At 50.4% G+C, this 10,746-nt stretch overlaps 1 protein-coding gene across 6 annotated transcripts in view; it reads right to left on the reverse strand.

Annotated features, from left to right (window-relative positions):
* The window catches only part of LOC128881502 (protein outspread), a 191,538-nt gene that overhangs the window by 60,014 nt on the left and 120,778 nt on the right, over nucleotides 1-10,746 (reverse strand). The window lies entirely within an intron of this gene.

Consider the following 10,746-nt stretch of genomic DNA (forward strand, 5'->3'; position numbering starts at 1 on the left):
CTGGACTGCGAGTTCGCGCCATCAAGCACGTCCTCGTTAGCGCGTTAATCAGTCTCGCAAGGTGCTGTCCGCCATCGTGCGTCCAAGAATGATCATCGACGACAGCCCGTAACAGTTCTATGATCTATCGACGACCGGGACGCTCGGCATAGCTGTCCGTCACGGAGGAATCATAAAGACGAAGTGGCCTCCTCTTCGCGGACGCACTTTCGCGCGCTCCTCGATAAATTCTCCGCGGCGGTGCTTTCTCGTCGGTCCCTTTTTTTTTCCTTTCACGATGGCGTGTCCGCGGGCGATATCCCCTTCGAGGATCGCCCCCGAGAACGAAAGACGGAGGATTACCCGCCGCTGGATCCCGCTGCAGGATGGAACGTGGTAAAAACCGTCGTTCACGGATCTCGTCGTTAATTGTCCGCGCGCGTTTCCTCATTCTCGCGGGGGCCCCTTTTGCTTTTCTTCTTTCGACCTCTTGGCTGGATCGGTTAGGCGAATCGACGCAGGAATGCAATTTGTTAGGAACGTCGAATCGCGATGGCCGTTTTAATTCCACGGGCCTTCGAGAGGGTGAATCGTGATTGAATTGGGCTGCGAGGGGCGGTTAATCCTAAATCTTGGACATAGATCTTATCTAGTGGGCTAGCGTGAAACAGTCTACTTCCGGAAGGTGTTTCCGAAGGTAGACAGTAGAACTAATAGTTGATACGTTCGGATCTATGGAGCTGGATTTAGTAGAATCTGTATCCAACTAGACTATTACAAATAATCTACACCTAGGATAAAGGGTAACAAAATAGATAGAGTACTCCATCCTAGATTTACTCAACTCTGCGTGCAAGAGACCAGCAGCGTTCCTCGAAGAGTCTTTGCCGAATCCTAATTACATAAACACCCCACCCCACCCCCCACCCCCCTCTCCCCCTCCCCGGGTCGAGTCACTGGCCTGGCAGAGCAACGACTCTTCAGGAATTTCGCTTTTTCCGAAGAGCCGAAGTTGGGTGCACCTCCTGAACACAATGGCAAGTCCCAGAAAAGGAGCATTAGAATCGCCTAGAGGAATCCTCGCGCCTAGGCGCGTTCGAGAAAACGGAAATTACTCGAATCGTCGATCGAGATTTAAACGAGCGGTTTTCGAGCTCCCTCCTCTCTCTCTCTCTCTCTCTTTCTCTCTTTCTCTCTCTCCCCCCTCGGTCCGGATAAAAGACGATAAAAGGCGTATTGTACTGGAAACTTTCTCTCGGGATTCATTCGCATCGACGCGCATCCTTCGCAATCCAGGATACCGATTACGATCCCTGGAACAAGGAGGCCTGCTTGTTATTATAAATTTCAGACTCGGTACGTTCTCCGCAAAAGTACGAATTCCGATTCCGGCACTCGAGGGCTGCCAGGATAAATGGTAATGGGGGCTTGGTCGGCTGAATGCTTGCTACATCGGATAATGGTCTCCTTGATTCTTCCTCTGACTTCGACCAGCCATCGTTTCCACGTCCCCGAGCGTGGAAATGGAACGACAACCGAAGGGGGGTTCCCGCGCTTTTATCTAGTCGGCGCCATTCGCCGCTTCCTCCTTTTTTCCTTTTGCCATTGAACTTCGATTCTCCCCTCGATCTTCGGACGTCCGCGTAGCTAATGAAAATATTTTCACCGCGCGATGTTCCCAGACCGACTGCGAGCTCTTTCGCGGATGTTTCGACGAGTAATATACGTTTCTGAATTGTTGGACGGCTGTAATGGGGCCTGTCGAGCGACCGCGAGTGGCCATTAGGACGCTGGAAAACCGGGTCAGCTTTGCTTCCCACGAGTTACCGATTTCTGTTGCTCCGAGGATATTTAAATGGCTGACGTTCGAACCGTTGTCTGTTGAGCTAGAGAGATCAATGCTGTATTCTGTTTCTCTTAGAAATTGCGACTTTGAAATTTTATCAAATGCAGCTGAGATTTCCGAAGGTTCGAGGAACGATGAAAAATTTTAATCTCACAGGGAAATGAAATTAGAATAGAGCTAGAATCCACATTCCTTTTTTTTTTTGGAAATATGCACATTTTACCAAGCCTCTTAAACTGTCCGCACCTTTCCAAACTGTTGCGTTTCTTGTCCCATTCTCCGTCTCCTCTTACTCCTTTTTCTCCTCCTTCATCGAACTGCTCGCTCTTAACTAATAACGTGTCCCACACTAATCGTCTCATTGTCCCCCACTCCATTGTTCCTCCTTCCCTCTCCCTCCGGGTCGCGCGAATAATAAATCGCCAGCCAGTACGTTCGTTCCATAAAATGTCAAGTTTTGCCGAGGTCCGCGAGGACAACGGCGACCTTGCGGTCTAAGCCGCAAAAGTAACGACCTCTCGGTAGCGAACCGCCCGAAGCGGTCGGATATTTGCCTTAAACGGCGAACCGGAAGGCGGCTCGCGACGTCGGCCATTTTTTTTTCTTCGCCGCGTGTCGAGCCAGAGCCTGGACAAGGTAGCGAGGTAAAGAACCGTGGAGGAGCCGCGTTGCGGCCGAGGATCCGCGGTGCGTGAGCATTGTCTCGACGAGACCGTAAATACTTCAACCCCGGAGTCGCTTTCGCCCGTCGTTGTCCAGGAGGGTCCTGTAACGCGTCCGGTGGAGAATTTTTCTTAAGCGTGCCGAAGAATTCTGACCACCCAGAATCCAGGAACGACACCGATACGTGCCGGCTTCGATAAAATATCGATTTCCGAGCGGCGAGGGGAGGACAGGCCGCGGATCCCCGTTAACGCACGATTTACACACGAACGCGAAATTCGCGTGCTCGTCCATCGCGATTGAGACGGAACCGGAGGTTCGGAGATCGTTCGAGCACGAGGAGCGCGGAAGGGAGGAAGGAACGCGACGGGAGGAAACGTTAGACGCGTGGAAACTCGAGCGGAAGAGTTAAGGGCCGAGGGAGCTTGGAAGGCAGACGCGAAGTGGCGGTGAAAAGAGGAGCAAAGCGAGCCGGTCGAATTGGAGTTGGCCTTTTGCGACGAGGAATCGTGCGGAGGTCGAACTAAATCCGGTACGAGATCTGTTAGAAAGGCACTGGGATATCGTAGAGTATAGGGTCGCAATCGCGATACCATGGATCAAATAAGTATTCCACTCCAATTTCCTCCCAATTTTAGAGGGGTTTGATTCCATTTCGAGAGCTTTAGTCTCACGTGACACTAAATCCGGTATGGGTTCTTTTAGAAAAGCATTGCATATCGTAAAGTACATGGTCCTAATCCTAATGAAATAAGTATTCTACTCCAATTGTCCTCCAATTTTGGAGGGTTTAATTCCATTTCGAGATGTTCGTTCTCCCTCGCGGCAGTCTTTTAGACCCACCGTGGCGTCCAGGAACTCCTCGATTCATCCGCGTCGCGCACAAACGCGCGATAAATCGCCCAACGGGCGGAATTAACAGGAGCGGCGGGGTCAAAAAGCTTGACCGTACGTTTCTCTCGGGTTCGTCGGCGAGCACAATCAGAAAAGCTCCGAACTAGTACCGTCGAGCGACCTTCCACGCCGAGAGTGGTATATGACCCTCTTAATGAAGTCCGACAGATAGCCAAGCGAGCGCGTACGGGGCTCGCTGAAGCATGGCGCGAGCCTCGTTGTACGGCGATTGTAAGGGACACCGTGCGATCAGGAACACCGCGAACGACTCGTGCTATTCGATATAACACGAGTAGACCATAGAGATCGGCGCGAAAAAAGCCGGCAGGGAGGGAATTTCTGCGTCCTCGCCACCGGCCGGAGAAACCTGAAAACCCTCGTCGAGTCACCGCGACGCCTGTGAACCCCACCGTGATAAATCAGGGGGACCTTTTTATGCTCAGCCGCGTTCCATGGCGCCTGACAACGAAACTGTTTCAATAAATATGATCCAAGGAACCCGGAGATCACCCGATACACGACCGTGTCCGCGTTACAACGCTCCGCTGAATTCGTCGCCCCTTTTTCCGTGCTAATCGAGCTCTTTTGCCTTGAGCTGCGTCAAATGATTCGATCGACTTTAATCAAAGATCCATTACACTTAGATTTATAACGATTTCGTAACGTGGATAAATACGAGGTGCAGATCGAACAATCTTTAACCGCAACCTCCCACTTGGTCCAAATTGCGATCCAGAAGAGGCCTGGCGTTGCCCAAGAGCCTCGGAGTGGGAAATGATCGAAGGACCAGAGGAATTTCAGGCCACGAAAGAGGTCTCCTAATCGCAGGGTCTCATCGGTGATATTTAAAGGCCATCGACCAGCGGGGGCATCGCTGAAACGTACCCATCCGTCGCGAGCGAGCTCGGCCAGGTTCCTCGACGGAGGAAAGAAACTCGCCGAGATGGCCTGGAAACCGCGTCGCGCGTATAACCGTAGCTGCCTGTTCGAGCTTTCAATTAACGCCGGTTCCAGGAGTGTGTACGACCGATTAAAAGCACCGAGTGGTAATCTAATTCGAGGGACGATCGACAGGACGACCTGCTGCTACCGCGATCAACACCGACCACCGACAACACGGCCTTCCGATCTAATTAGATGCAATTAGAGGACGAACGAACACCGTCGAGCCGCTGATTGGCCGTGCTACGTCTAATTCGACCTGGCCACGCAGGTAACGACTTCGTACAGAACTCCTCGCTCGGGACTCGAGCCTGCACCAGGTTTCGAGGGCAACTTCTGCTCCGTTAACTCCTCGAACAATAGCACCGGCTAACGAAGTCGGTTCTACGAATTCGTTCTCCATGATGGGCTCCCTCGAGGAACTTCCTGGTGAATGATTGGATTGTCCACTCGATGGGGGGATATTCTCGTTCGGAGTAGCGTTGTTTAGTCGCTGTTCCTGATGGGAATTTACAGGTGGTTGAGTTCTTGGTTCACGAGGCTTTGATGGATGAGGTTTTGTAGAGGAGAGACAGTGGAGAGACTCGAAGGACCAGGAGGAAAGGAAGAAGATAAGATAGGGTACTTTACCGGTAAGGCTTGCCGAAGTTTATCTGTCCGTTGGTAATGGAAAACAGTCTGTCCGTAACTCCTCCGTATTATCGGCATTTATTGATAAAATGCACCATCGGTGCGTGACGGAGTGCCTGCGTGTGAGGCATAGCGAATGAAACGTGTTTCGACTCCCAAAGAATCTAGTCCTCGGTTTTTGACGTGAATAGCGGAAGGTTGCTCGAGAGTGCGTTAGCAAGAGTGTGTCACACGTGTCCATGTGAAAGAACTCTTTCACTCTCGGTGCCCGCGCTTGCTAGAGAGTTTTGCACTTGATAGCGACTGTCCAGAATAAAATTCTCAAGTGGACACCTATCGTTACACCGAGCCATGGACGTGCCGAGAAATATTCGAACGTGACGGAGTCTCTTTGGTAGAAAGGAGGTGTTCTTGGGTAGAAATTCTTTACCTACAGCTTCGTTCAAATTAATCCAATTCTTTTTATAGAAGTAGCCTCAATCTCTAGGCAACGACCTAACTGAACGCTTCCTTTTATAAAATTGAACCAACATCCACAAAATACAACCAAGATCTTTCTCACTCGTCAAACATAGAACCCTTTGAGAGACCGCGAATGGCTACTCGACGGACAATCTAGGACGGTTCATCCCCGTGCCGTGAAAGGATCCCGAAAAGAGGTCGCGTTTCCGGCGCATGTCGACAGGTTTTTCACGGCGTCGCACGAAAATAACCCTCTTCGCTCCCCTTCTTTGATCACCGACTGAAAAGACTCCGACGTCTTCTCCTCGGTTACGAAGCACCTCGCCAAATTAGCAGCCCTTTTGTGCTGCCACTCGCTCGCTGCCAGTCACTGAATTCAGTTTACCTGCCCTCCTTCCCGATCCTCGTCCTGCACACGCATACGCGCGCACGTGAGCGATGATTTCAATCGAAATCCGCCGTTTGTTCTTCCAGGAAGACGTTCACCGCGGCGGTGATGTTGCGAGCACGGCCGAAAAGGGACACGGTGAACGAACGTGAACGGATCGGGTAATTCGAACCGATATTCCCGTCAGGACGCTGAACAGCGTTTCATCGAGGGGTTTCGACGTCCGAACGGCACCGTCGTGACGCGTTTTAATAACGCGTCCGTTAAATTCGATTAAGGGGCGTGTACGCAGCGAAGTCACGACGCTGGTACTCGTTCGTGTGTTGCGGCGTTACACTTTGTTTCGCCGAGGATCTCCCCTTTCGCTGTACTCCGTGTTATATTGGGTGTCCCGTCAGGAAAGGATCGGTATATTTGCTGTCTTTCGTGTTTTCAAATTTTGGGGGCTGAGAGTGTATTGGGGGGGATTTTGAATTCTGGGATCTACTTCAATTTATCAAAGGAGTCTTCTACGTTAGTAGCAGAGCTGAAGAATGTTCTGCGTTACCGAGCCATATCGATAGAGGGTTCTAAATTACTCGATACTACCGACAGAGGGTTCCACATTACCGAGCCTTATCGACAGAGGATTTCACGTTACTCCGTACTACCGACAGAGGGTTCTACATTACCGAGCCATATCGACAGAGAATTCCACGTTACTCCGTACTACCGACAGAGGGTTCTACATTACCGAGCCATATCGACAGAGAATTCTACGTTACCGAGTCCTACCGACCGAGGATTCTACATTACCGAATACTACCCACAGAGTGTTCTACCTCATCACCGCCCCACGCCACTCGAATCGTCACTCCTAAACTAAAGTTTCCAAGCATACGATACTCATTCCAACATGTAGACCCGCTTAAAGAACCACCTACCCTCGCCGAAAGATTCGATAATACTCGAACAATAAAATACAGAAGAACTCGACGAGTCCTCGTGCCAAGTCCAAAGCCCTCAAAGCTCTCCTAAGCCTAAGATCTCCCTTTCGTTGCTTCTTTCACTCATCGATCAACTTCACAACCCGCTCACCGGAATAAACACGACGGTTTCGTTGCACGCAGATTCAAAGATCGCTTTCGCCGAGGAATTCTTGTCGGGGTAGAATTTAAAGAACTCCCTTGTCGAGGGACACTCGTCCCAGTCGGCATTCACCGTCTGGGCGTATCTGACGCGCGCGGGGAACATATCTCCAAGACGTCTGCATGTCGTGCGCCGTGGCCGGGCCTAATATTATCCCGAGGATCGCTCCTCCTTTATCTAGGATGATCTGTTCGGTCCCGGCCGCCTGTCCGGGGTGGCGAATTTGCACGAAAGACTGAACGTAATCTCCAGCTCATCCTCGTCAGCCTGGACAGCCGGCAAATTGAATTTTTTTTTATCCTCCGGAGGCCACCGATCCGATTGGCCGAATCATTCGGACGATACAGACGGGGGGGGGGGGGGGGGTTGAAATCGACCAAGTGATCTCGGGGAGGAGGCTTTTACAGCTGCTCGCGGGCTCGATAGATCTCTCGGATAATTTTGTTCGCTGGACGAAGGTGTGACGTGTACGGTGTACGAATAATTTGGAACGATTCGGATAGGTCCTCCTCTCGTGGATGTTTGGGATTGTTGAAGATGGTGTGTGTGTGGGTGTGAGTGTGTGTGGAGCGATGTAGAAGAAAGGTCGTAGAATCTAGGGCACTGCGTTAGGCACTCTATTCTTCTCTATTCTTCTTTAAAATATTCAAACCAAAGCCAACGTATAAATCCAGTTCCTCGAATCTGATTTCTTTTCTGAAAAAACTCATACCGCTACATCGAGATCGTATCACATTCCGAAAAGATCCGCGGCTGTAGGACGTCGCGTGTCTCTCCCAAACGGACGTATGCAAATCGCGCCTCTTAATGTCGCCGGCTGGGGACTCTTGTTTCCATTACCCCGATATCGATACAAACGATTCTCTCTGCTCGACGAGTCACTTCGAGTCGCCTCCAAACGGTCCGCAGATAACGCTAATTACGATTCAACGCGCTCTGACATTAGTAAATTATCTCGAGCGTACCTGTACGACGACCGATTGAAAAATCACCCCTCTAAATCCTCGCCACGTTCCGTGCCAGAACGCATTAGCGCGGCGTCGATCGCATAATTTTCAACATGGGCGGACGCCCTCGAAGGACGAACGATCGTCGAGATTTCGAAAGCTGGACGGATAACATTTGACTTATACCAGCCGCGTATCGACGTTGAGTCTGCTAAAGTGTTTAGATTAGACGAACACGTTCGTGATTTGTTCTTTACCTCGGCTAGCATTTTATTTATATTGATTAAGATATACGATCGTTTTTGGAATTTACTTCCTTATAGGTGAAGTAGAATAGCCTGATCGATGATCAGACCGTTCTGTTAGAAATACAGAAGGGTCTGTCGATAAACCCTGCGACTAACAAGCACTTTAACCTATCCTGTACCGTCTTGGATGACCTTAAGTCAACGATCGCTAGCACCTACTGTTAAGATTAAACTCTTTGTTTTCAAAACATGTTCCCATGCTTCTAGCAACCTACCCCTAAATTATTAAGACGAAACACTGACTCAGAGTTCGATTCAGCTCTCGTACGAGAGGGTTAGACAAATCTACGCTTACTCTGTTTCTTCCCCGAATGTTCACTATTTCTGGAACCTGTGCGAAGCATCCCCGTGGCGATCACTGAAATCATCTCCGAGTTCACGAATCGTCGGATCCCGGGGTCGTGAAAAGAACTGTCTCCCGATACAATAAGACGTTCGCGACCCTAGCGTTCCTCTTTCTTCCTTCCCGTGGCTCATCTTCCTTTTGAAAACCGGACCCGGGTTTTATTTGCCCGGTGGTCGTGCTCTTTTCATACTCCCCCCACATCTTCTCCTCTTCTGGTCCAGATGCTGCACGAAATCGCCCAAGTGTTCGCCTTGGCGAGAGGCCCGCGCCCCGCCGTGGCGCCGAAACGAGTTTGAAATTGCACCAGCTCGGGCATTTGAATGCGAAAACACGCGAGGACCGGGTCCGCCTAAACGCGCCTAAGTCTCCGAACTCTTGGTTCCTAGCTTCGCTGCTGCTCTTCGAGCTGCATACTATGCTTTCTGGAGTCGCTGGTCAAGATTCCAGCTGAATAGCATTAGATATTCAACCATTTCTACATTTGGATGACATTTAATAACAATCAAATAACGTAGCGTTAGATGTATTCAAGCATTTCTACACTTGGATGACACTGAACCTGACAAGTCTGGAATTCAGAATTCAAATTTGGATGGCCAGGTAGCGTTAAAGCGGATTCTATTAGATTCAAGGTTTAATCTGAACTACGGCTTTGAATAACTCCTGGATTACGTTACGTGAAGCATGTTACATTTTGGAGTAGATAAAGATTCACCCCCGAAATCTGAAGATAGACTCCCACCATCTATCTCGTCGAGGTCTCTCGCATCCTAATACTATATCTTTGAATAACTCCTAGGTTACATCTCATAAACCACGTTACATTTTGTAGTAGACAAAGATTCACCCCCTCGAACCTGACAATAGACTCCCCTATCCATCGCGTCGAGATCTCTTATATCCTAATGCACCCCTTACGTCCAAGTACATCTCCCTAACACCAGTGACAACCTGGATACCTCCTCCATCCTCGATCTTCACCAGTACGTGACCGGATTAGTTCGTCCAGCATCCACACGATCGAACGTAGCCAAGCAAGAGCAAGTCGCGGTTCAAGGTCCCACCCGGCTGCGAAATAGCGAGAACCCAGCGGGCGTCGAATATAAAAAGTTCCCGCCTCGAATTTATCATCGACAAAAATCTACAGCTGGTTTGAGCGCGCGTCGGTCGTAAGTCGTCCCCCGATCGCCGGCGCGGCGGTGTTTGCTCGTTGTAAATCAGCCGGAACGCCGTTGTCGTCGGGAGATTCCGCGAAATTTGCGAGCTCCTTTGGCTTCCTACGATCGCCTGGACCCCTCATAGATCCGGCCCGGGGTCGGGCTTAGATCGGAAATTATGCGACAGGTGGTCGCGCGCAAGGTTACGCTCGCTGGCTTTAATCCGAGTTACGATCTTGCGCGAACTCGACGCCCTGGACGCCCCGGCGGGCCTCGTTCGCCGATTTTTACGACGGATTTTGTTCTTCTCTGCCCTTCGCGGGCGTATACCATCCGCTAAACCACGGGGCGACAGTTTAATCCACGAGGATTTCGCGGAGATATCGTGGACGGCGACTTGGGCTGAAACGGTTTGTTAGGCAGGAAGAGAAGACCGCGTTTGGTGCGAATGAAAAACGGAAAAATAGTTCGGGAAAGGAAGGATGAGGAAATTGTGTGTCGGTAACCGAAGGTTTGTAATCGAGTCGTTAGAGGTAAAAGATAGGCGTTAGGAGGTGACTTGCAGGAATGGCGGCGTCAGCGGTAGCGATAAGGAGGCTATAATTAACGCGTCCGAGATAAGACTTCGAGCTATCTTCTGCATCGTGGATCAAACTGGAGGGGGCTGAAGATTGTCGAAGATTGGAGCACACCTCTCCAAGCAGAAGTACTGAGGTTTTAGATCGATGCTTCGGGTAGCAATTCAAGGTAGCAATTCAAAATGTCACACATGGGTCCAATCAGGGATGGCTGAACGCTTCATTGCTCACGATTTTAGGTAGGCCTCATTAAGCAACGCTAAGGCTCCGACTGACACTAACACCAAAAATAAAGCTTCTACCGATCCTCGAGAGAACGACTCAAGGGAAAGTAACAATTCGAGACACCTCCAAATCGACACATCACCCACACCCCTCAGAAATCCCTAACACTCGGATCCAGAGGACTTAAGGAGTCCTCCCAGTCCAAAGCGATGTTGTCCGGTGATCGATTCAGAGTCCAAGAGTGGAAGTAAGA

Source organism: Hylaeus volcanicus, chromosome 8 (genome assembly GCF_026283585.1).
Source record: "Hylaeus volcanicus isolate JK05 chromosome 8, UHH_iyHylVolc1.0_haploid, whole genome shotgun sequence".
NCBI classification, from domain to species: Eukaryota; Metazoa; Arthropoda; class Insecta; order Hymenoptera; family Colletidae; genus Hylaeus; species Hylaeus volcanicus.